Source organism: Amblyomma americanum, chromosome 5 (genome assembly GCF_052857255.1).
Source record: "Amblyomma americanum isolate KBUSLIRL-KWMA chromosome 5, ASM5285725v1, whole genome shotgun sequence".
Lineage (NCBI taxonomy): Eukaryota > Metazoa > Arthropoda > Arachnida > Ixodida > Ixodidae > Amblyomma > Amblyomma americanum.
This window is the reverse complement of record NC_135501.1, coordinates 91,089,469-91,117,148: the sequence shown is the minus strand read 5'-3', so window position 1 is coordinate 91,117,148 and position 27,680 is coordinate 91,089,469. Positions and strand designations below refer to the sequence as shown.

Genomic DNA, 27,680 nt, shown 5'->3' with positions numbered 1-27,680 from the left:
TTGTGCTAAATAAACATCGATTACGTGGCGCATTCCTGCTACTCTGATGATTATATAATCAAAAAGGATGCATTTATAGCAGAGTAGTTTTATAAGTTTTTCAGCTTATCAATTCTGACTCATAACATCAATCTCAAAACTTAGTGATCATCATCTGGGAGTGAACAGTGGTTTATTCCAGCCTCAGTGGTCAGTGCATGATTAATTGTTTTGACACAGAAGTTTCACAAAAGTGACCAGCTGTGGCACCACCTGTATTTGATTCATTTCTTTTCTTCTTTTTGATTTATAAAAGCTTCATTTCATAAAAATAGTTGTTTCTTCATTAGAACAAAGTAATCTATCAACGCAGGCAAACTTCAAATTGTCCTTAATGTCCAGTTAGAAGCTATTGCACTCAAAGGTCACTACTCACCTGGAATGCATGGCCCAAAATTTAGTTTCTCCTACAATTGACAAGTTCTGGAATACTGAAGCAATGAAAGGTGCACACTCACTTTCAGAAATGCCAAAACTTAACTATTTTGATGAGATGTAAGAAATTTAGCAAACAGCTACAAAATAAAAATTCACTTTCTATTAAGATATCACATCAAGGAATCGCGCATGAGCGTGCAATTCCTTGAACATGCCCAGTTTAGCAACATCTTGTGTGCTGACAAAATGTTTCATTATGTGCCTTTGCTTTCGAAAGACGTATAACGCATCGTAAACAAGGATCACCAAGTTGAATTCTTCTGTGCTCAGCAAAAAATTATGGTTTAGTTTGTTCCTTATTTTAGGCTGTGGCCCTGGTCGCCAAAGAGTGGTTGCCCCATAATGCGTAGATGTCGCACAAGGCGCACAAAAACAACAATACAATAGCTGTTTCATCATTTCAGTTTGCACCACATCTTTGCTAGCACGAGAAGCTAGAATGACCGCAAGTGAACAAAGAGCTATGGTATTGCAGTCTTTGCTTGCACCACATAATCTCATACCTCTTTGACTTCACAACTGCCATTAAACTGCTGAAGTTGAAACCCGAACTATATGGAAAAAAATTTGGTTACAAATTATTTCTCAAGCTCAGGCAAATTTTAAGTAGTGACTTGTTTACTGATGCATTTTGTATCATTTCAAAGCGGTGCCTGTTAACCATTGCATGGTCCTGAAATACGACCAAAATGTCCTCTCTGGCTTGTATAGCAAGGGCTGAATTAAAACAAAACCGCTCTCACCATGCCCTTTTACTGCCTCATCTTCACTTTCTTCCGATGAATCAAGATGAGGCGTTTGCTCCGCAATTGCAGCTTTTTGGCGGGCTTCCCCATATGTATCTAATAACGAGGATTGAAATGAAAAAGTTAGGCAAACAAACAAAGAGGCTCAATGCATTGTAAGTGTAATTAATTTGATATCTTCACTTAATTCAAAGTTCATGTTGCTTCTTTGCTCTAAACAACTCAAAGTATCAGACCTTATCAGACGGCAAAACCTGTCAATGAAGTTTTATTACAGATTGGGCAAATCAACATGCCTTAATATGCATTCACGCCATGCTTACAATTTTAATCTCAAGTAGGCAGAGTTAAATTGCAACTGGTCAGTAGCTATTTTGAAATTGATTGCAACGTATACAGCCATCACCTAAATTAGGAAACAATTACACGTAACGAGTATCAGAGATGTCCTTGCCTGCGTACACCAATACCCTGCACTGTGTTAGATGCGGGCCCCTGGTTCGCCTGTGCCGTCTCTCGCCAAGGTCGGCGTCCCCGGGTCCCGGATCGGGAGACTGCTGTAGTGGGGTTGACGAAGAGATGAGAGGGTCTTCGAGGTGAAGAAGAGACTGAAGGGTTTATTTACATTGATACAAAGATTGAAATAATGAATCAAGAGCTGGCGAACACACGCCAGATCGCTGCTTAAATAGGGTCCGCTGTCCCCAGGTCCCTAGTTGGGGAATCTAGTTCATTAAAATGCGTCGAATCACTGTGATGTAGATCACGTGTCCAGTCTTCCGGGTCCGCCCCCAGCCACACACTCTTGCCACTTCTGGCAGGTTAGGGTCCGCGCTGTCCAGGCTTCAGTGATGAATAGCCCGAAGGGGGTCCCACTGAGAGCGTCGAAGGTCAGTCACCTGCACTTCACAGCGGTAGCGTGGGGGCGAATGGATCCCACCGCAGTTCGCAGAAGCTTTCACGTAGAGCGTGGAAAAGCACAGTCTAAGAAGAAGTTCTTTTCGAAGCACGAGGATTCCGAAAACGTTGCCTTAGTCAAACCCGGCCGCATTTGTCACGGCTCATTTGCAGTTCCGCCGCTCGCTGGCTCCCCCTTCGTCCCCTCCGGGAGAAACATGTCCCGGGTGGGTCCGGCGTTGAGAACAAAAGACAGGTTAGCCAAAGCCGTTTTCAGACAGCGGAGAGCCGTTTCACCCCGTAAACAGCAGGGGGGGGGGGGGGGGAGAAGGACCCTTGTAGATGCCACCACCTGCATTTGTAGCGCTGCAACCACATCGACGGCCCTTTGAAGCCTCGGTAGATTGATGATTCCCAGTGGCTTGAATATTCTTGGCATGTTGGCGTCTCCAAACGTAAGAGCTCCTCCGCGGCCAGGACAATCTCGATCGGCCAGTGGTCAAAATCACTGGTCGAGGAGAGATGACTTGAGTTGTAGCGTGGGAGGCCCTTCTTCATCTTGTCTGCAAGCACAGAGTAGAGTCCTAAACCTCGGACAACGGAGGCATTAGTCGAAATCAGCCACTCAACATGGCGCCACTCCCCAGGCAGTGCACGAAATTCACCCGAGAGCCGCCAGGCTGTTATGCAATACTACTGCATTGTCTATGTACACGTAAGCACAAAATTTTGTAGCTGACAGCAATAATCTCGGCTACTAAGAACAGCTTTCATGTCTGCCAAATTCGCTGCCAAAGACCGATTCGCTGAACACGGCTTGAAGAGAGGTGGCAAATTTGGAAGCAAAAGAAAAAGGATAATATGACACCACTCCAAAACAAAGCTAACTAGTACCTAAAAAAATACGAAAAGGCACCGAATTGCCACCGAACGGATACCTCAATTATGGGAATAACCTGCTCAATCCGTCGGCATTTCCATGACATTTGCCCCTTTTGTATCGCACAGAAAAGTTATATTGCTGGAGGGCTGGACTCCATCGAAGCAAGCGGCCATTCTTGGGCGACATTTGACGCAGCCACGTAAGCGGACAATGATCTGTCTCGAAAGTAAATTTCGCCCCGTAAACATAACAGGCTAGCTTCTGTGCGGCCCAAACCAGACAAGCGCATTTTTTTTCCGAAGCGCTGTAGGCTTCTTCCCTTACGGTTAACTTCCTGCTGGCATAAAGGATAGGGTGCTCCTCATTGTCGTCTCCGACTTGGCTTAATACGACCCCCATACCCCGGTCGCTGGCGTCACACTGATCCACGAATTCCTTGCTGTAGTCCGGCGCGCGTAACACGGGCCGCGAAACCAGCACGCTCTTCAAGCTCTGAAACGAAATTTCTTTTGCTGCGTCCCAGATAACGCTATTCGGCTTTTCTTTGCGAAGCGCATCGGTCAAAGGACTTGCTAGCTGTGAATAGTTGGGTATGTACCTTTGGTAGTACCCCACAAGACCGAGAAATGACCGTATATCCGTCTTAGTTCGGGGCTGCGGGAATTCAGCGATAGGGGCTATCTTGAGGTCTGACGGTCTCCTCGTCCCTCTACCGACAACATGACCAAGATAGGTGACATGTGAGCAGCCAAAACTACATTTTCGGCCTTAATGGTTAGCCCAGCGTCCCTCAAACTCGTCAGTACCCTCCTGAGATAGGAAACATGGCCTTCCCAAGAGTTAGAAAAAATGGCCACATCGTCAAGGTAAGGCAGCGCGAAATCCTGCATGTCCTTGAGGATGATGTCCATTAGCTTTGAAAAGATAAAAGGTGCATTCTTTAGCCCAAAACTGAGCACCAAAGATCGGAATACCCCATGGGAGAAATAAATGCTGCATACCGACTCGCGCTTTCCGAGAGGGGGACTTGCCAGTACCCTCTCACTAGGTCAAGGGTGAAGATGTACTGTGCCGCGCTAACTGTCTCGATCCATTCTTCGATGTTCGGTATTGGGTACAGCTGGTCCTTTGTTATGGTATTCAGCTTCCTGTAGTCCACGCAAGGTCGCGGATCTTTGCCTGGTGCCTCCACGAGTATCAGCGGGGAGGTGTAGTCGCTCTCTGCTGGCTCTATCACGCCAAGTTCAGCATGTGCTTTATCTCCGCCTCAATTATTTCTTTCTGCCTTGGAGAAACTCTGTAGGCTTTCGATCTTACTGGATCGGTCGAGGTTAGCTCTATCTCATGCGTGATGAGATTTGTCTTCCCCGGCCGGTCGCTAAAACTCTCCCGGAATTCGCACAGCAGTTGCCTCAATTCTTGGAGTTGCTTTTGTTCTAGAACCATGGTGCTCGCGGATCGGGACACGATTTCCTCTATGCTGTTGGTAGCATTTTCTTTCATGCTGCCTTTCCACTCAGGGTTTTCGGTTTGTAGCTCTTCGGGGATATTTACGGCCATGTTTACAACCCCGCTCCTTTCTACATAAGGCTTCATTAAATTGCAGTGATAGATCTTTATCTGCTGTCCTCTCCCTGGCATTTTCAAAGTGTAGTTGGTTTCTGAAATCTGATCCAAAACTTCCACTGGCCCGTCCCAGTGAACTTCCATCTTATTTTTGCGTGCGGACCTGAGAATAAGCACACGATCCCCCGCCTTGAAGGTTCTCAGTCTAGCATTCTTGTCGTAGTACTTCTTCGCCGTGTCCTGAGCCGTTTTGAGATTTCGATCCACTAGTTCTCGTGTGGCACTCAGGCGGTTTAGTAACTGCAACACATGCTCCACTACTGACTGACTCTCTCCTGTCCCCTCCCACATTTCTCTAAGCATCCTAAGCGGGGAACGAAGAGCCCTTCCGTACACTAGTTCTGCAGGAGTGAAGCCCGTCGCTTCATGCGGTACTGTTCTCAGGGCTAACAGCGTTGCCGGGAGGCAACTTTCCCAATCGTCTTTGTGCTCATAGCAGGAAGCACGTAGCACTCTTTTGAGCACTGAGTGCCACTTCTCGACGCTGTTCGATTGAGGGTGGCAAACGGAGCTATGAATCAACCTCACCCCACACCTCTGTAAGAACGTGGTTGTGAGTGCGCTCGTGAAAACTGTCCCCTGATCAGCCTGAATTTCTGCCGGAAAGCCAATTCGAGCGAAAACGGACAGGAGACTGTCCACTATCTCTGCCGAGCTAAGCTCCTTTAGCGGCACCGCCTCCGGGAACTTGGTAGCAGGGCATATCATAGTGAGTACGTACTTATAGCCTGACTTAGTTCTGGGTAGTGCCCCACGGTGTCAATGACCAGACGTCGAAAAGGCTCCGAGATAAACGGCACCAGCTTTAGCGGGGCCTTCCATCTTTCTCCTGGTTTTCCGGTGCGCTGACACGCGTCGCATGACTGCACGTAGCGTTCAGCATCTCGGAAACATCCCGGCCAGTAGTATTCCCCAAGCAGCCTTTCCTTCGTTTTGTTCACACCTAAGTGCCCTGACCAACCGTTTCCGTGACAGGGGCCTAAAAGGTCAGAGCGGTACTTTTCAGGCACGACCAGCTGATCAAGCGTCTTCCCCTTTTTGTCCCTCTAATGGCGATACAGCAATCCGCCTTTGTGGTGCAATGTCACGTTACGCCTAGCAATACCCTCCTTGGCTATGAAGTGTAACTTTGACAAGCTAGGGTCTCTTTCCTGTTCTGTGATTAAGGAGTCTGTCAACGCGCAACAAGCGATCCATGCACAGGGAGGTGGGTAATAACATGGAGTCTGGACTGCACGCTTCTTGTAGGCTGGCATCGATGGTGCTACCTTCGGTAACAGGTTCCTGCTGCTGTTCATGTGCTCGAACTGCATTTTCTTTGCTTGGTTCCGCAATCTTGGGAATTCCCTCCCTCTCACCAGTTGCCTCTGATTGCTGGCTGTACCTAAGCTTGGAAGCAAGCTCGCGTGATTTGGACCTCAGCGAGCTTCTGACCTCGATCGCAAAGCAGCTGATTTGACTTATTGGAGAATAGATACGGGTACTGCAATGAAACAGCCGACGACACGGCGGCTTCTGTCACTAGCTCGCCGAACGGGCCGAAAATCACCACCCTTGCCATAGGCAGGCACACACTCTGATTTTCTAGTACCTGTCTTATCCATGCTATTTCCCCAGTAAAGTCTTCCTCCTTGACATATGAGGGGTGAACAATGTCCATTGTTGCCCCGCTGTCCCGAAGGACCCTGCACAATTTCCCATTTACTTGGAGTTCGTAAATATATGGACGCAGAAGTTCAAAATTCTCATCTCTGTCGTTGGCATATGAGAAAGCTAATCGCGTCTTCGTACACCTTGCTGCAATATGTCCAGTTTCCTGACAGTTGAAACAACGGAACGGCTTCCTGGTCTCGAACTCCTTCGTCAATGCTTTCTGAGCTCCGGCCTGCTTGGCACGATCCTCAGTTTTTTCTGGGGCCTGTTTAGTGCCGTCAACTGTCTCGCGATTCCTAAATTGCGATCGATTTTTGGGAATGAGTCGCTTCCTTAAACCGAACGCTTTCTTTTCAGACTCGCTTGACTCGGAACTCAGCTTTCTCCGTGTTGCATATTCGTCCGCTAGTTCTGCAGCTTTCTCCACTGTGCTCACATTTTCTCTGTCTTGCACCCATAACTTAACGGCCTCAGGGATACTGTTATAGCACTGCTCGAGGCCTACACATTCGACAACCTTATCTTTGGTGTCATATGCCTCCGCGCCCTTCAACCACTCTGTAAGGTTGGCCTTCAAACTGAATGCGAATTCTGCATAGCTCTTGCTGCTTCTCTTGCTGGCACCTCTGAACCGCTGTCGGAATTCTTCTGCCGAAAGTCGGTACTTTCTTAGCAAACTCGCTTTCACCTTCTCGTAGTCATCGGCATCTTTCGCGTGAAGCCTCGCGACTATAGTGGCCGCCTCACAGGGTAACACCATTAGTAGCTTTTGTGGCCAGGTCTCCTTAACGTAACCCCGTTTCTCACACGTCCTCTCGAAATTCACGAGGTAATAACCAAGATCCTTGCCAATCTTATACGGCTGCATCAATCTGTCCATAGGAAACGATTCGGCCTGACTCACTCTCTCTGGAGTCATGCCTCTCGATCTCTCACATTCCAGTTTCTTTTGGTCATTCGCAAGCTGTAACCTTCTGAGCTCCCGTTCCTCTCGCTCGGCCGCTAGCCGTTGGCGCTCGTTTTCCTCTCTTTCGCTCACGCTCATCTTCCTCTTTCTTTCGCTCATCTTCTTTCTTCTTTCGCTCAGGTTTGAGGAGTTCCCACGTATCACTAACTGTTTCTTCATTGGCGGTTTCCAAGAGCAATGTGCGAATGTGTGATTTTTGCATCTTCTCCTCTACATCTACACCCAACTCTTCACACAATGACAACAAATCTGACCTTAGCAACTTCATTAGATCCATGTTTGCTGCTCTGAGCCTTGACTTTGCTGAACAACTGTTGACGTGAGCTACACGCAATCAGACTCACTGATCAACTTCCCTCGATTCCCAGCAGTTCAATGTATTAACCCAAACAATTGAAGCTTGGCGACTCTCAAGCAAAGTTCAAGCATTCACCCACAGAAGCAACACCACGCCGCATGGTCGATCCCACCGCTGCCAACCAGTTGTTAGATGCGTGCCTCTGGTTCGCCTGTGCCGTCTCTCGCCAAGGTCGGTGTCCCCGGCTTCCGGTTCGGGAGACTGCTGTAGTGGGGTTGACGAAGAGATGAGAGGGTCTTCGAGGTGAAGAAGAGACTGAAGGGTTTATTTAAAGTTATACAAAAATTGAAAGAGTGAATCGGGAGCTGGCGAACACACGCCAGATCGCTGCTTAAATAGGTTCCGCTGTCCCCAGGTCCCTAGTTGGGGAATCTAGTTCATTAAAAATGCATCGAATCACTGTGACGTAGATCACGTGTCCAGTCTTCCGGGTCCGCCCCCAGCCACACAGTCTTGCCACTTCTGGCAGATTAGGGTCCGCGCTGTCCAGGCTTCAGTGATGAATAGCCCGAAGGGGGTCCCACTGAGAGCGTCGAAGGTCAGTCACCTGCACTTCACAGCGGTAGCGTGGGGGCGAATGGATCCCACCGCAGTTCGCAGAAGCTTTCACGTAGAGCGTGGGAAAGCACAGTCTAAGACGAAGTTGTTTTCGAAGCACGAGGATTCCGGAGACGTTGGCTTAGTCAAACCCGGCCGCATTTGTCACGGCTCATTTGCAGTTCCGCCGCTCGCCGGCTCCCCCTTCGTCCCCTCCGGGAGAAACATGTCCCGGGTGGGTCCGGCGTTGAGAAAAAAAGACAGGTTCACCAAAGCCGTTCTCAGACATCGGGGAGCCGTTTCACCCCGTAAACAGCAGGGGGGGGGGGGGAAGGACCCTTGTAGACGCCACCACCTGCACTCGTAGCGCTGCAACCACATCGACGGCCCTTTGAAGCCTCGGTAGATTGATGATTCCCAGTGGCTTGAATATTCTTGGCATGTTGGCGTCTCCAAACGTAACAACGGGCAGACCTCCACTCGTCGGTTGGTTTGGCAAGTCTCCGCACTAGTTGTTTTACAGAGTAGGAGCCGAAGCCCTTCGGTGGCCGCATGCAGGCTTCTTTCGACCTCGACAGCCATTTAGTGGGCACCGCAGCCACTGATTCGTCTTCATCAACAAAAATCACTACACAGAAAGGTGATCTTTCCTTTCGGCTCGTTTTTCTGAAATGAAAAATGCAGACAATTTTAGAAGCATGCAGACCATGAAATATGTAAATAATAAACACTATCTTTATTAGTGTTTATTAATTACTGGATTAGAAAAAGGAGCAGAAAAAGGAAGTCTAAAATAAATACGCAAATATACGAGTCAGTGGCACACCGGAGAAAACAGGATTTAAGAATTTTGCCGATGCAAAGATACTTCAATTAAAACCAGTAAAATGACTACCAAACAGATGATATGTAACATTTTGCTGATATAAAATGACAAGAGTGTGCAAGATAAATAGGGGCAAGGTACACAGGCAGGATGCTGACAAGCCATTCCAGGAAACAAAGGGTGTGGTTATGATACACCACAGCATTTCAAGTCTTGAGTTCCAAAGATGCGACAGAAATAGCACAACGGCCACATTATTAAGCATGACATATGAAGCATAAAGAGCACATGAGGAATACACTAGCAATAAAGTGCATAGGCAGCAAAAAAGAAGTCAGGCATAGTCAGAAATCAAAAGTACGTTATACAGGTAAAAAATATCAATGTCATTAGCAATTGAATATAGCATAAGTTACAAAGGAATTCCGTACTAATTCATACAGTGCGTAAAACATTGATCGCTGCAATGAAAGAGGAATTCTAAGCATAAGGTGTTGGAAGTGACCAGAAAGTACCATCAGGGGCAAAAGTAACGGACCCCCCCCCCCTCTCCAAGTTCTGCCCCGTGCCACTCTGCATAGGGGCACCAGCTGACAGAACCTTTCACAATTTCTCTATTTTCACCCTCTTCTTCTTCTCTTCTTTCAACCTCACCTGGAGTAGCATGCTAGGCTAACAACCAAGCAGACCTCTTCTGTATTTATTAAAGTCTCTCCTCCTCCTCTTCCAGACCAAGCACTTGTAATGCCGGAGCACAAAACTTGCACAGAATTATTGCAGCTCATTCAGTAGGCACACTCAACTTTAGGCCAGCAGCTTATCGAGATACCCAATATGAAAATATTACCACTAACACATGAATAAGCAGTGTGACCTGCAAGGCCAAAATTGACTGAGGAATAAATTGAGGAGAGCACAGAATGTTATCTAGGAAGAACAAAGGAGGAAATGATATGAATAAATGGAGGAGAGGTTGAATGTGTAATGCAGGAGAACACAGTCTATTCTCACATGGGTAACAAAATGTATTCCATGCAAATGAAAAATACTGGGGAAGAACGACAGCTATGTAGAGAGTACAAAAGTGATGGGCAATTTGCTGCTCCATTGTGACAACACAATGCAAAGAACAAATGTAGTAGAGATGGAGAGCACAGGCATCCGCAATGTGTTTTCTGCATTCAGAGAGAAAAAATCCCTTAAGTCGAGTGGATTAGACAGGCATAGAACAAGTAACAGCAGCATTAGAGAAGGTGTTTAGCCTGCAGTGAATGTAATATGGACGAGGATTCGATACCCCAATTTTGACAGTTCATATTCTACAAATCACAGCAATGTGATTAAACTTCAAAAAATGATTCTGCACAAAACAACACAACTTAGCAACACATTGCTTTAAACTGTATAACATTCAAAAGATGGAAACAAGGCAAAAGATCTAATGAGCACTGACAATCATTTGGGTTTTGAATAAGACTTTCGTGGTGCTATATTTGTGTGGTTTAAAGCGAGAACAATGGTCAAACAACTAGCCTCTAATGCACACTGTTCGGCAGTGTACTGGCATTGCACCACAGCCAAATATACAGGTTTGCAGGTAACAGTTCTTAACATAGCTGCAATGTAAGATATTGCCTATCTTAAAAACTATATTGGTTCTAAGTAGAATCTAACTGAATCTGTTGAACCAGTTATGTTGCTGACTTTTCAAGCTGGTTCCAGTTGGATTTAATGATTTTTCTGGTTGGTTACATGCACGCGGAGGCTCGTCAAGGACAAGGAAAAATGATAAAACAGCTGAACTGAGAGAACAAAAGAAGAAAGAGGTGCCGTACTGGAGGTCTCTGGGTAAATTTCGACCACCTTGGAATCTTAAAATGTGCACTGACGTCGCACAGCACACGGGCGCCTTTTGCGTTTCGCCTCAATCGAAACGCTGCCGCCGCGGTCGGGTTTGAACCTGGGCACTCCGGCTCAGCAGACGAGAGCCTTAACCACTGATCCACAGCGGCGGGAGCGAAAGCCATCGCCCAACGAAATTCGGTAACAGTGCTCTCGGCTGCTGACCCGAAAGACGCGAGTTCGACCCCGGCTGCGGCGGTCGAATTTCGATGGAGCCGATTTGCAAGAGGCCTGTGCACCGCGCAATGTCAATGGAACGTGGTTTAGAAATTTTCGCTACGCCATCCCTCATAGCCGGAGTCGCTTTGGGATGTTAAACCGCCATAAATCATAAAAAGAATTTATTCTCTGTAGTACACGTGCTATATACTACTGTACACAAACATGTAACAAGTCCAAGTGCAAGTATTTTGTCATCTTTCAGGTAATAACCATTCACACGCTGAAATAGTGCACAAGCAGTGGCGGACACCATGCATATAATAGCCTGCTCTTAATAACACTTCCCCATTTCTTCCATGGCGCTCCATCGTCGGGCAGAGATCAGCGTGCGGTGGCCAACAGGTGACTGAAATAGCCGAAATCAAGCGACCGCGTGCCTCGTGCACCGCACTGCCGCACAAAAAGAGCTAACACAGTGCACGGCCGGCCGGTGTCGAGGGAAGCAAGGGAAGCGCGCGCGTTTCTTCTTAAGCGCCCGCGTTGGTTGACAGGTGTCGCCACGGTGCTTCCTCTCCCCCCCCCCCCTTTTTTACATCTAGCTTTTTTTCAGACAGCAGTAACAGTACGCACAAACAGGCGTATGTGTGTAATATGTATAAAATTATACTTAACTGCTCTGAAGACACTCGAAGGCATTCTTTTTTCTTCACCTAAAAGCAATAGAAGATTCAAGCCAGGCAACAATACAAAAAATATACACAATATGGCGGAAAATGAGAATGGTTTTGGGGGAAGAAAATGGCACAGTGTCTGTGTCACATTCCGGCGTACATCTGAACCCATAGAGTCTGAAGCGCGCCATAAGGGAAGGAATAAAGGAGGGACTGAGGGAAGGAAGAGGTGTCGTAGTGGAGGGATCATAAATAATTTCAACCTCCTGTGAATCTTTAACGTGCACTGACATCGCGCAGCACACGGGCGCCTTTGCGTTTCGCCATCGAAACGCTGCCGCCGCAGTGGGGTTCGAACCCGGGTACTCTGGCTGTGTAGCCGCGTGCCCTAACCACTGAGCCATCGCGATGGGTCAGAGCAAAATCAACCTTTCGCGTTCTTCACCGCTCGCTATATATATATATATATATATATATAGTTTCAGAGGATCTGCGCCATGCAATAATCCTAGGTGCGAACTCTGTCCGATGATGACAACTGCTAGTGCTAAAACCACAGCGTCATCCTTTTCATTTCAAATTAAATGTAACTTCTCATGCGGCAGCGCTAATGTTGTCGGCCTCCTGGAGCGTGGCACGTGTAAAGCTCATTGCGTGGAAAGGAGTTACACTGTTCAGAATTAAAATCATGAACCACAGATCACACAGCCAAATCTCCCACTTTCAAAACACATCAACAACCTTGGACACCCATTCGATATCTTTGCAGCTATTGTACTCCAATCGGGGTTCAAAACACATTATGACCGCGAGAGCTGTGAATCGTGCCTGATTCACAAATGTAACACAGTCTCGAGCGGCATCAACGAAACAGTAGGCAGCCTATCATGCTTACACACTTAATAGATGTAACAAATCGTTATGCCAGGCTTGCTGGGAGTAGCGACTGATATAACGGGCGGCAGAATGCATAGCAAGCATAAAATGATGATGATGATGATGATTGTGATGTCCTCAGACTGAATGAGGATTGAACGGCGGGGGATTGGCCAGGGTGCATTGCTGAAACAAAACGCACACATGGGTAAGCAGTGGGGGAATTCGATAATTTTGTGATAATTTTGAGGCATTGGGAAATTTTATTGTGCACTAACAGCGGCATTTCCAGATGCTGAATGGAAACGATGACAAGGTTTTGCATTTAAAAACAATTTTTCAGTGTTAAAACCTAGTTCACGAGTTTCATGGTTTAAGCTTGCGGCCTCGGGCTTGCTCGCCCGTGGCGCCTACGCTACCTCCGCAGCTTCCCGCCGCCTCAACAACCGTTAATTTTTTTGTCATTCAAACGTTCTTTTCATCCTTTTCACTCCATGCTCCACTTGCATTAGAACCGACGTACCGGTGTTCCACCCCCGCGTGCGTGTCGTCAAGGTGAATAAAAATGCCATCTTTGTAAGGTCAACAACTACTTCCGCCGGCTTTCGCGCAACTACAGCAGCAGTCGCTACCTGTGTGTCTCAACAGTGTTACGCAACATTGCATAAGCCTAGCCGTCAAGATGCATGCAAGCTTCCATCATTGTGCTGGACGTTTTTAGATCCTGAACACCATGATCGCGGCGTCTAATTCAGCATCCAATATTAATGTGCTTCGATGTCAAGGCTCATACCCAGCTGATCTCCTCTCTTATGCGCAACCAACTTTTACTTCAGCTCCAAAGCCTCCCCTGGCGTCGACTTTGCAAACAGCGCCGAGGCTGTTGAGAGAAAGATTGGTGCTTCAGAGGCTTTCTACCACAATTTTGCCACAGCACCTGCCATCGCTTCAGAACTCGGCTACCGCTATTGTGGGCGGTTACATTGTTGCACGAGTTGTCGGCGAGCATATAGAATGCGAGAACTGCCTTACTTTGTGTACGAAGAAGGTTAGCAACCAGCCACTCTTTCAGTTCACCCGCATTCAAGACCAAGATGGGCTGCTCTACACGTCAGATCAACTTCTCTTCGTTCTCGACACAATAAGAGCTTTTGCTCACCGCACCCCGCAACAAGATGAGACCTTGCAAAAGCCTCTCGCTACATTAGTAGAGCACGCTGTCCAAGCTCTTTGTGCTTCACAGTTGCTAAGTGCAAGAGCGATGGCAGCAACTAGCACAGGCTTAAGCTCATGAATCGGTTCTTTTCCTGAGGCCGCTCCTCTGCAACTACGCATTCAATGTTACTGACAAGGACGTAGTTAAACATTTTGCAAAAAATCCCTTTTCGCGAAACTATGCGAAAATCAAACCACTACCACCATTCGCTTTACTGCCATGTGGGAGTGGGACTGCACAATAAATGCTTTTTTTCGAGTTGGAGTAAGTTTAGGGTCACAACGCATCGTTATTGAATACATGAACCCCTATACCTTTTTTTTTATTCGAAAGGTGTGCCATGAGGCATAAGTTGAAAAAATGGGAAGGAATGCGGGAGATATAAAGTTAGAAGAAGGATTGAAGACCCGTTGCGCTGAGGTAGTCAGCGCAGTGCTATCTTTCGCCAGATGGTGCAGCGCCTCACGTTACTTAATTGATGGCACTGACAGCAGGGCGCATGTTTCGCGCGTACCGCTCAAGTTGAGCGTCAACACTGCGACTCGCGAAACTGTGCTGCAGGAAAATGCGCGGCCGATCAAATGATGAAACCACATGGCACAGCTCCACATTTTCAGGCGCCAACTGTGGCTTCGGTGGCGACAATGGTAACTCTCAAAAACTTTTCGAAGAAAACGCGTGATCAGGTATCGCTTTGGAAGCAGTCTAACAGCTTTACGTGCTACTTAGCGCATGCCCTTCCGGCTTGCGTCGTCTTACATGAGCAAACAGCACGCAACAGAGCTTTTTCAGCGCAATAGCTTTCAGTATTAGCTGCAGCCGAACACTGTTTTCAAATAACGACCCTCAGACAAACGAACTTAAAGGTGACAGGACAATTGTTCACGAATTGAATTCAAGCAGGTGCACGCTGTCATATCAGCGCTGCAGACAACGCGCGAGCGTATTGCATAGCAATAGCCGCAAACGACACGACTGAAATGGGCCGGTTACCCTTAGCGACAAGAGCTTCCGAGCTTCCTTTTAAAAAGTTTTGATTGTACTTGAAGCAGCATGAACGCAGTCAAAAAGTCAACGACAGTACAGCTGCGAACGGCGGGGCGTGGCGGCGAAAGGGCTGGTTTGACCAAAGCCTCTATTTTTTTCCGTGCCTGGTTGAAGGCTGCTGAAGCGCCGTCTGACTCCGCCTTGTTTCTCCGCGGGCGGCGCTGCCAGCCCTGGATGGATGGGCGTGCGCGTAGTTTCGGCCGCCTGCAGGGGCTTCGGCGGCCGCGGAATAAACGAGGGCTTCGCCTACTTCGCAAAGGACCAACCGGTCCTAAGCCATTACCAATTCATGGCTAAAACAAAGAGGAGCGCTCTTTTATATCATCCGGAAAATAAACTCTAGTTAATTGTGAGTCAGCATGTGCCGAGCGCCTCGACACCAATTTTTTTTTCTTGTGTGTCTTAATTCTTCTTTAAAATTTTTTCACTACTTCTCTCGAAATCAACCTTGTTCATATGCCTCGCTGTGTTCTGCCCTGTTCATTAACAAGGAAAGGAGCGCGATGGCAGAACACTCCCTGGCTGTCTCTGAGGGACCATGCATTGTGCTCACTGCCAAGAAATCAACGCATAAATGTCAACGCAACCACAAAAAAATGCGTCACTCTGCCTTATGCCTAAGTGCCAGGAAAACCATCGCCCGAATCCTGAGTAAAGGGTGGTCTCCGGCTTGCGCCCAAGTCTACAAGCACTGCTGTGCTTGCTTACTAGGTGTTCCCAAAATCGGCCACGGAGAAAAAGAGCCCAAGGCATTATCTACAAAGTTCAATTGCGCCGACTGCGACGCAAGCTACATCGGCGAAACCAAAAATATATCAAAGAAAGAATTCGGCAGCAAAAAAACGAAGTCCGCAACTATGCAAGAGAGCGCAGTCCTGTAATTGAACATTCATAAGACACACAAACTTCGACAAAACCAGCATACTCGGTGACGGAACAAGTTAGCAAAAACGTGCTTCCTCGAATCCTGGCACATTCAAACAACCCCGAACAACATCAACAGCGCAAAGCGAAACCTCCCCAAGACAGACAATCAACCTCGACAAAACCAGCATGCTCGGTGCCGGAACAATTATACACACAAACCTGCAGTCACCCAGTGCGCGGACGACTTTCCACCGGCGGCGGAAAATCTTATCGAAGAACTTCGCAGGACACAGAAAACGTTCCTGCCAGCGCCAGACACTGCAGCACTTGCGATGTTAGGAGGTTATTTGGCTCGCGTTGTTCAAGAAAAATTTAATTGCAGCCGCTGCACTGCTCTTCTTACTCGATCAGCCTCATCTGCGCCCAGTGACAGTTTGATCTGTCATCAGGACAGAGGAGGCCTCCTTTATCCTTCAATGCAGTTTGTGTACGTTCTGTACGCCCTGGAGAACTACGTCGAGGTGTTGCTCAACAAAAGATTTTTAGCAAAACCCCTGCAAGCTGGTGTCAACAATGCAGTTGATGCTCTTGCAGAACATGGAGCACTGAAATGTGAGCTTGCTTGCAGTGATCACCACGGCCAGCTTCTGAAACTCATCTGCACAAAGTTTTTTCGGCCTGTTTTTGTGAACTATGCGTTATCAGTGACTGACAGGAACTACGTAGTGAAGCCGCTCACATCAAAGCCTCTATCTAGAAAGCTGTGAAAACTTTTTTGCGCATGTATGTTTTATTCTCACTACGGCAGTAAACTTTCTCCATTCACTTATCGCTCACAAAAATGCTTCCGTAATGTTTCTGCTTATATATTGCTTCAGATACGACTTTTGCTGAGAATGCGTGTTCTGTAAAAAGAAGCACACTAATAATTACCGTCGATAAAGCTGAAAACTGAGGAATTCATTTCGGTACTGCAGCAACGTTCGATCTGTATGCCTGGCCGCCGCTTTAAAGTACATGTGCACATGGCTTAACAAATAACAACTTAGCACTTTAACGATCGTGCCCGCATATCACTCTTACTAATAGAAGAGGAGTATACACAGTAGCAGAATTGCGCGCCGCGTTTTACGCTGGGTGCAACTCCTGCCGCGTCGTCTGCTTCATCCAGGGCTGCGCGCGCCACTCGTCGGCAGCTTCGCGTACTAGCGGGAATGGCGGCTAAAAACGGTCTTCCCCGTGGCTGAGCGGGCATGAAAAAAATAGAGGAGGCTATGGTTGGACCGGTCGAGCAATCGTACGTGCATTTAAATACCTGACAACCGGCAGCGCTAGCTCTTCTTTCTTAACAAATAAGACGATTAATATGCACGCTTCAATTGGCTGCAAAGGCCAGTAAATGGCAGAAATACCGACGGCTCAACCGTAAAGTTGACAAATTTTTCCAGGCTGTTTCTTTCCCCGTTGAAGACGAACGTCATGGGTCTCTTACGACGACACGCGAAGCCCGCGATACGAGTGCCGGAAGTGCACAGAGAGGCAAAAGGCCTCAGGAATGCTTGGAAGCTTCGAGAGGACGGCTCAGCACTCCATATGTGCCACCCAGTCATAATGTGGACTCAAAATCCACCACTTCTGAGGAATGCCTGGACGCTTCTGAGGGTTCGTGGTTATCCGAGGAGCATTCAGATGACCGCGACCACCGAGCATTTGAGGAGCATTGCATGACCACCGATGGAGAAGCCATCCCTTCGGTGATAGATGCGGCTCGAGAGCTAGCAAACAGCACTCAAGCACTGTCTTTCACATGTGGCCATTATTATCTGTGCCTTCTTTTGCGCCGACTAGAGCATTCAGTGCCTCGTGACGCTCGCACTTTACTCAAGACCGAGCGGAAAGTGAATGTGCAGAACAACAGTGTGCATTTTGGCCTTGGATGTCAAGTGGCTGAAAGAGTTGAGAAAGGCCTTCGGGATCCTGCAGGTGCCAAGGTGGACTTCCATATCAACATCGATGGACTGCCCATATTCAAAAGTTCTTCGGTGAGCTTCTGGATCCTGCTCTGTGCTGTGGCTAATGCGATTGACAGTAGGCCCTTTGTTGTCATCATTCAGTATGGGAAAAGGAAGCCATCAAATATTGAACAGTTTTTAGGCCATTTCTGCATGAAAGGCCGGAAGCCTTCGGCATGGTCATCAAGGGCGTGCGCCAGTGTTTCTCTTGCTGCTGTAGTATGCGATGCTCCGGCACGCTCAAGTGTCACGTGCGCAAAGGGACCTACTAGTTATTACGGATGCGATCGCTGCACTCAGAAAGGTGAAAGGATTGAACGGAGACAAATATTTGCAGTGTGTGCTGCTTATGTAAGCCGCACAGATGAGTCTTTCCGCGCAATGGCTGAGGCAGGCGAACACCACGCCACAAGTCCTCTGCTTGAGCTACGCGTCAACATGATCAAACACTTTCCCTTGGACGTCATGCATGCAGTGTGTTTCGGAGTCGTCCGGAAGCTGCTGCAGACTTGGGTGTCGGGTCCATTACCTTATCGCCTCAGTGCATAGCAGCGTAGCATTCTGAGTGCAAGACTTGAGGAAACTAGCCTGCCATCAGAATTTGCTCGCCAGCCTAGAACCCTGGAGGAACTGGATCGATGGAAGGCAGTAGAATTCAGGTCTTTTCTTCTCTACACCGGTCCTGTGCTGTTAAGGGATTTGTTAATTGTTAAAAAAATGACCTCTACAAGCACTTTCTATGTCTTCATGTGGCTGTTCGAATTCTCCTCAGTGAAAATCTTTGCATAGAAATGAACAGGCTTGCTTCAGATTTGCTGCAATATTTTGCACAGCATTCTGGAAAGCTGTATGAACCAGAGTTTCTGGTGTACAATGTACTCATCATGTGCCACATTGCTGATGATTGTCTGATTTATGAGCCGCTGGAAAATGTCAGCGCCTTTCCGTTTGAGAACTGCTTGGGGCAAATTAAGAGGTTGTTGCGCCGAAAACAAAAAGCCTCTTGAACAGGTGAGCCGGAGGCTATCAGAGTTGGGTAATTCACCCAGAGAATTGCCATTGAGAGTGCCTCAAACAGACGTATCTTCTTTGAAAGCTGGTGCGGAGAAAGACTCATGCTGTTTATTAAGCAATGCCTGCATCATCAGTGTGAAAAAGCTGACCCCACAATTTATTTTTCGCCATGAGCATCTTCGCTCCCGGAGATTCTTCTCTCTTCCACTTTCGTCAGAAAAGTTACAGATTTTCCGCACAGACAATGCTCCACCTGATATTAGGATGTGGCCTGTGGACTGTTTTCAGTCCAAATGTGTGAAAATTGTGTGGAAGTCAGGGTTTGTTGTATTGCCGCTCCTTCATCGCAATCAGTAGAAGTCAATCATTGTTATCTGTTTTGAGTTAGCGTGCCATATTTAGTAAAAGCTTATTTTTCAGCACAGCATTCCCTCTCAATGATAGCTACAAGTGTATCATATGGTAGAAGTGTGTGAATATTCTCTGCTTCATAGCGAGTAGAAATGTAATTAGTAGAAATGTATTTTGAGCGCTGTTTTTCCTCTCCATCATAGCTGTAAGTGTGTCACAGTAGCAGTGCACTTTGAGGTGTATTTTCTCTCCTTCCTAGCGATTAGAAACGTGGTTAGTAGAAGCGTATTTTGAGTCTTACTCCTGCAATATAATTAGTAAAAATGTATTTTAGAGAGTTGTGTTTCCTCACCATCATAGTTTGCATTTTATAATGTTGTATTTCCACCCAATCATAAATAGTATAGGCAGCAAACCCCATGTCTATGGTTCTGGTCAAACACTATGGCTACTCGCGTGCACCTTCATGACGACCTGCTCTGATGATGGTGGCTACAAAATGTTTGTAAGACACTCTAAATATTGAACAACACCCCCTCCCCTCTTAGACGGGGTCTCTGTATTTCATTGGCTCTAGTATGTGCAGCTGTGGTATGCCTTGCTCCTGCTCCTCCAACATCATTGTAGAAGTGCCTTGGGTTATATAAGACATCTTTGTTTTGGATAACCCATGTAAAAACAATATGTTCCAATGCCTCAAAAGTTACGTTATCTCCAGTATAGCCTCAAATGAGTACCTCCCGAAGTGCAAAACTGGTTTTTCAAAGATTCATACGCCCTACACTTGATTTCGCATCATCTATGAATCCTACATTTCAAGCATACACTGCATTTTGGGACTTGAGGCCATCCAACATCACGCAGGCTGTTTTATCACTTCAGAACACTTGAGAGAAATCAGTATCACTGCACTTAAGTGTTCCATCTCTCGCCTCACACTGGGGACATGTCGCATCATCTCTTGGCTCTGCCTGCTGCACAGCCCCTTCTACCACCAGCTACAAGAGACCCACTGCTAGAACCACTGATTAAAAAGTCGTCACCTTAGCCACAGCCACCCCATAGCCAGCATCAAGTGCCACAGTTTAGCAATGAACAGTTCTTTTTTCCCAGAAGTGATAACTCTCTGGAGCATGTGAAGCTATCCAGTCATTTACAAAAAGTGGATATTTCATCGGCATTACCATGAATGATTCATTGACTTTCAACTGCATATACTGCCATGCATATATTCCTGTGTTTTTGTTTTGTTTCTTGATGCCTTTTTGTGTGTTCGTTTTTTTAGATCTTATAGTGCGTAGTGTTCGTGTTCACTGTTCCTGCCTATATTATACACGGATTTGCAACACTTGTAGCCCCTAGTTGTGTAATATATGCCTTTGGGTCTTTAATAATGAAAGAAATAATATTAAACTTTTGCCCTGAGGACAGCAGCAGAACATGACAAGTGCTGATATAGCCCACACCTTTGCTACCTTTTTTGCTTTGTGTCCTTGCTTAGAAGTAAACATTCTATAAAAAAGACTGTTGTAAGCAAAGGTTTGCAAACAGTCGCCAGCCCTCATTTGTTATGTTCGCACCCATGAGTTGATTTTTACTGCCTGATCTTATTTGACTGTGCTGTGCAGCTCTACGAGCGAAATTGTGCATTATTTTTATTGCATCCAGCAGTATGAACGTCTTGTCTCAACCAGCACTACCAAAGTCTTTTCTTTTACTCCAACCTTTACGTGGCCTTTTCTTTTAATGTATACCAAGGTATGGAGATCATTACAATAAGGAACACAAAAAAGAGAAAATAAAATGTAAATTGTGGGGTTTAACATCCTAGCATGACACGTTAACGAACCCGAAGTGGCCTACATTAATCCACAGCCACGTCTCTCACAGCCCATGTATTGCTTTGAGTCATTAAACCCCAGAATTTACTTCTTGCTTTCTTTACTTTCCTTTCTTGTTCTCACGATCTGCATATCGTAAAATAATCTGAGCTACACAATTTGGCCGCCCACTTCTCGTAATCTGGATGGTATGAACCAGGCTACCCATAGCAAAGAAAGAAAATTCTCACTGATGTCATGGTCAGGAAAGTATGCAGCAAGGTATAATCTATAGGTTGTTCATTAACAGCAGCTGTTAAAAAAGGGAGAGATAGCTGTCTTTTTGTGTTTTGTCAGCAAGGATTAATTAATGACCAACTCTGAATGCTCTTTTCGAGCCCTCCCTCAGCCGCCACTTCCACAAGGTTTCGAAAGTGCACATCAAGCAGTGTAGAAAGATATAAATAAACCAAATAGCTGAAAACCTTCAACTGAAATCCTTCAGTTGCACACAATCGCAGCGTTTGTCGGGTACTTTAATATTCTGCTAAAATAAATGAGTACAAGCAAATGTAGTGAAAAAAATAACTGCAGAATAAAACCCTCCTAATAATGAGTACTATGCAAATAGGCTTATCTGCTAATTATTGTTCAGATTGAGGTTTGCGCTGTTCCTTGCTACATGTGCTGTTTCATGAGCACATGTTTCAAGGAAAAATGATGAGGCTACACAGAAATTATTGAAGGCAGAAAGACTGGTGGGGTCTTGGTTACATAATTTTGATAGCACTGAATTATATTTTAACTGAAACTTTAATTCTTATGAATGTAATCTTGATAGTACATGTTGTGTGCTGCAATGAACTAAGTTTGTGTGTTACGTATGTCCTCAAGCGCAACGTGCAAGGCATGGCAGTAACTGCACCTACTATCTTAAACTGCTGTAATGTATGGTGTAGTGATGTGGTTTTAGGGCACCGATATTTTATGTTAGTTTTTATGGTCTCGCATATGCTTCACAGCGATAATAGTGGCCAAATTATGTGTTTTTGGGCTGCTTTGTTCATACGATTTCCTGAGATGAATATGTAATGGCTTTATTAGTACACAATTTGAGTCTGAGATGCTGTATCCAGTGTCATGCAGCATGCTTAACACTGGAAAGTACATCTCGAAGACTAATGCAAGGGTGGGAAGGTCCTGAAGGCACCTTTGTTATTTTGGGCACTTCTTATTCCTCTTCTTTGCAGTTACTATGCTGTATAATGTTGTGGCAAAATGTATAAGGTAAGGAAATAGATGTGAAGTTTTTCCTGTCAGATTAAAAAAAAATTAAAACTGATGTAAAAATAACTGGCTCCTGAGCAGGATAAGCATTTTGAGCTCGTATAGAACAATAAACACGACTAATATATGTATCACCTAAACAGCAGTCATAGATAAAGCAGCGAAAAAGAAAAACGAAGCTCTTGAGACAGTGCGTAGAAGCCTCCTGGTGTACAGCTCGGAGATCTCGTGGTGATCGAATGTCATTTTCAGGCATGCTTTGAACTTGCATACAGAAAACATTGTTCATCACTAATGAGCACACAGTGAATACTCTGCAGTGCCAGAAAAATTTTAGCCAACATGTGTAGTCATCACTCATTGCTGGCCGTTGCCATCCGACAGCGCGTGGTGTACCCTCTAGCTGAGCTAGAATGCATGTGATGTTTCATTGGAAGCCTGAAAGAGTATGTCCAGGTCACCATTTGCTTGACTGCTGTCCTTGTGTATGGCGTCATCAATGACTCATCATCCAACACATATATGCCTGATGGCTGTGGTGTGAAAAAAAGGCAGATCTCCCAAGCTAAACTTTTGGAGCCAATTAATTCTTGACAGCGCACTTAACCACAGCATTATTCCCAAACGTTTAATGAATTTCATGGCTTGACTCAACTACTGACAAGCACGCCTTAAAGTGAAAGAGCAGACAACCAGGAATGAGCCGTTTCAAAACATCCATTCGCTTCATCACTATTCGTACTTCGACTATTCTGTGAGTTTGCAATATGCATGCATTTGTAGGCACTGTTCCTGCACCCAACATCATTTTTAAGCACCTCAAGCAGTTATTTTCATATCAGTGCTTACTTTTGCTGCGTGATGTCATAATAAGCAAGAACATTTTGGTTGCTGTGTGGCTTTAACCCATTTTAAAACTTAAGACAAAATTTTTGTGGATTCAAAAACGCTCTATTACAATGAAGTGAGCATGACTAAATTGTTTTAGGTAAGGTAATGAAATGAAAATGAAATGCAGTTTGTTAGTGTGTTTTTTGATTGACCCTTACATATCTGTGCTCGCTCTCAAAGCCATTGATTGTGGCTTGAGAATATGGTATGTTCAAGTATCAGAGTCCAGTGCTGCAACCGATGCAACTAATTATGTTCATGCCCTACCTAATACACTTATGGCCTATGTCTTCCGAGTTTTAACTGCTTAGATTAACTGTCACTCATCAAGAAGCATTTGTAAGTGCCATTTGTAAGGAAGGTGTGCTATATATGGTAGAGATTTTCTGCGTCGGCACAGGTAGCACCCTATATGCATCTATTCATCTGGTACTTCACTCATTTGATGTGCTATCACCGTGATAAAGGCAGGCTTGATGGAATGTCAACTTTGTATGCCCTCCGTGAAGCTAATCAAATACGCTTTTCCCAGGTGTAAACAACGTGACGTCAAAGCGGCGCTTCCGATGAACAAAACCGTCCACTTTCGCTTCTGAACCGTTTTTTCTTGAGGTGATTGCTCCCCCATCCACTTTCTCTTCCCAATTAGACAATCGCTACATGTCAGAGCCATTCTCCTTGTGATTATAGCCCCCTCAGTGCGTGGCTTACTTTTGTTCATCGGGCCAGACGCGCAGTGCTCTGATGATAAGTCGGAAGAGGGGACCGTCTCAGTTATTGCTGGCAGCCGTAATTCGTGTATCTAAAGGCTTTGTCATTTTGTAGCGCATACAACTTAAATTACATGCTTAATTGCATATTATATGCAGGATCTATTTAGATTGAACGCACGAATGCAAGCTATTTGGCCACAACCGTCTGGCTTCATCAACGTGCTGAGTGGGCAGCCCATATACTGAGCATATATATATATATATATATAGAGAGAGAGAGAGACTCTTTAATGAAGAAACAGAGAATATATGCCCGCACTTCACTCATAAGCTCCATCGCTGTGTCACCCATGCAGGCCTTTTACATGTCGCGTAGGATATGCAGCCAGGCTAATGTGAGACTACATGTCAATAGGTGTCGCCTAGCAACCATCGCTAAAATTACGCGTGATATTTCTGCACTGCAAACTCCAGAATAATCGACACAGGACTTACGAAGTCTGCAGGCAAAATTATACTACCTGTTCCCACACACAGTGTCGTCAGAGTGATGCACGGGAAGCCCCCATCGGCCTTGCCCGCAATTCACCATCGTATAGCCCAGGTTCATTTGCCACTGCGTAGTCCACACTTCGCCCCTTTTCTACCAGCAGCAGATATGTAGGCGGGGAAGATGTGGGAATGGCAGATATGTGCCCATGTGCAGCCCATGTATTTTCTACGCAGTACCCTTATAGGCTGTAGGCGGCAATATTGGATGTTTGTCCACACGCAGCTAGCCTCCTTGGATCCTTGAGGGTGCTGCAGGGACAGCCCCTATTCGGGTTAACCGCAGGGAACCATCATCTAACCCCATCTTTTATGCACACAAACTGCATGCAGCCCATGCTTAGGCCTTTTATACCCTGTTTCGGATACAGGCGGGGAAGATGCGGGAATGACAAATGCACCCACGCCTAGCCCATGGGGGACCAACGTAGGTGTTGCTCAGGCAGCACAAACTGCATGCCTACAACGCTTCGCCACTGTGAAGCCCAATGTTTAGCCCCTGTATTTTCCACGTGGGACCCATGTAGGCGGGAAGGCGGAAATACTATTTCTCTGCCCACACAACACCACCATGGCTCCCTCATGGTGCTGTACGGGCAGCCTCAAGAGGGGCTGCCCACACAGAACCATGCTAGAGCCCGCACTGTTGCCCGCATGTATCTGTGGTGGCATGCATACAGCCCATGCTTAGCCCTTTCATACCCTGTTTAGGATAGAGGCGGGCAAGATGCGGGAATGACAAATGTGCCCAGGCCTAGCCCATGCGGGACCAACGTAGGCGTTGCTCAGACAGCCCAAACTGCATGCCTACAACGTTTCGCCGCTGTGCAGCCCAAAGTTTCCCCTGTATTTTCCACACAGGACCCATGTAGGCCGAAGGAGGGAATACTATCTCTCTGCCCACACAAAACCACCGTGGCTCCCCCAAGGTGCTGCACGGGCAGCCCCAAGAGGGGCTGCCCACACTTCGCCATGATAGAGCCCGCACATTTGCCCGCATGTATCTGCGGTGGAGCCCAGGTGGGCTGGCCTCTCTTTTTAAGCCCATGCGTAGCTGACGAGGGGCCCACTCAGGCATAAAATGGGCAGCCCAAACTATTTTCGCCAGCACTGCGCCCACGACGGACCCATGTAGATTTATTGCGGGCAGCCACCAGCCCTTATTTCTTATGTCGGACCCGCATGGGCCCGCCACCTTGTGCTACTGGGGACTGCGTGGCTTCCATCTTGCGTTCCCATTGCCGTTTTTTGACCACGTACGGCATCTTGTACTTGTTTTTGCATTCCCTTTCGCCCGTTGGATGCTGTCTCCCGCAGACCTTGCACTTGGGCTTGCATTCGCGTTTGTGATCCTCGCTGGGGTTCACGATTCCGCAGCCGAAGCACACTCTGGTGTTGCGATTCGGGCATACGTCTCTTCTATGGCCGACCTTGCCGCATTGCCTGCACACGCCAAAGTGCTTGCGGTAAAGCCCGCACCTGACTAATATCGAGCCATACTTGACGTAGTTCGGTACTTTTTGTCCTGCGAAGAGTACCATCCCCGTGGTTGTATTGCGCATTTTGTGCGCCTCCACCGCTAGGGGGTTGCGCGGGTTCACGATGTTTTCGGCTATCTCCTCCGGGGGGTCGTCTACGGCTATGCCTCGGACGACTCTCGACCATGCCGTCCGGCGCCGTTCGGTAGGCGCTGATTTCATATGTCCTGTCTCCTATGTTAAGGGCTTTGACCTTAGAGTACAGCGTGGCATGCCTCTCGTTCGGGATGCTGACCACGATGATGTTTTGCTGCGCGTTTGTGCAGATGGTGTGTGCTTTGGCATCTTCCTTCGTTACTCGAGCCGCCGTCATGACGGCCGACAATTATTGAAACCCCAGTTCTCGCTACGTTGAGACCTCCACGTGGTCTCATCACAATCTTGGTGTCTTCTTTCGGCATGTCTATCGGCATCCTCGCCGCTTTCGTTACCGAGGCTGCAACTCTCTTAGCAAACCTGGCCCTGTTCTTGTGTCTAGATTGGCGAGCAATGGCGGCAAACTCACCGTTTTTCTTGCCGGCCATGATCTGCTTGATGCTCTTGCCGGAGGCCGACCAGCATTCGGTTTCTTACGGTGTAATGTCCTCCGTGAACTTCAATACACGTAGCCCGCCGAGACTGCCGATGCTCGGCGCTTACGCCATGTTGTCTCCCGTCGACGTGGCCACTTCCAGTTCGGTTGCCATCTTGGTTGTAATCGTCGTCGGGTTAGGCCTAGCGGCCGGGCCCGTCACCACCTGTGGCCTACTCGTGGTAGGCCCACGTTAGGCTTAGCGAAAAGTCCGCCCCGCACCAGATAAAAGTCATCGTATATCGAGAGAATCACGTACCGCTTGGTCAAAACTGTACCGGTCGATGCCCCGCACCATCGCGCACACCTTCGTACCAATTATATCGCGGTAACTGTAAAGTAACACTGCGTTAATTGGTATAATAGCAGGAACCAATGAGAAGCACGTCCGCTCCCGTCGGCGAACGCAACGCCACCTAGGACGCCTAAACTTCGCATTAGGAGCAGGCACTATTGTTGCCTTCTCTTTCCTTTCTATCTCTTTTCATTCCTTTTCTTTCAATTTTTTTCTTGACATCGACATTATTGTGATCCCTACATACGATGTTATACATCGCCACGCAAAGATGCATCGATGCAAGATAGAAGCGCACCATTTGAAACAGTGAGCGGGCAGTTCCCACCATGTCCTGCTTTTTTTTCAAGACAAAACTTCATTACGGTAGTCAACACCTCGCTGCATGCGAGCCGGCGCATGTCGCAGCACGAGTGACGTCACGCACGGCGCAGGTGGCCGCCGCCGACTCTTTTTCTCTCTCTCGCTCCCTCGTCACAACTGTGCATGCGCCACTATTAGCACCGAGCCACAGGTGTTCCGCCGCTGCGCAGCGCCGCGCATGCGCCACTATTAGCACCGAGCCACAGGTGTTCCGCCGCTGCGCAGCGCCACGCCTTTCCTGAAAATCCAACTTTCAATTTTCTCTTTTCGCTTTCTTCTTTCCCTTCCTCCTTTATCCCTTCCTTTACTGCGCGGTTCGGGTGGTCACCGAGATATGTGAGACGGTTATTGTGCCATTTACTTTACCTCAAAAACCAAACAAAACAAGTGATCCGACGGCGCTCATATAAATCATTGTCGTTGACATATTTGCATAGGCCTTTCATTTTCACGAAAAGAAAGGCGCACAACCGACTCCGTGCGTCAGTGGAGACCTCAATCTCGCGTTCGCACTGTATATCCTGGATTAGTTGAGCTAATCTATATTATTTTTTTCTAAGCGCGT

The 27,680-nt window shown here is 47.0% G+C and overlaps 1 pseudogene; it reads right to left on the bottom strand.

Moving 5' to 3' along the window:
- Positions 1-26,572, bottom strand: part of LOC144134043 (uncharacterized) — a 45,029-nt pseudogene extending 18,457 nt beyond the window's left edge.
- Between the last annotated feature and the right edge of the window lie 1,108 nt (positions 26,573-27,680).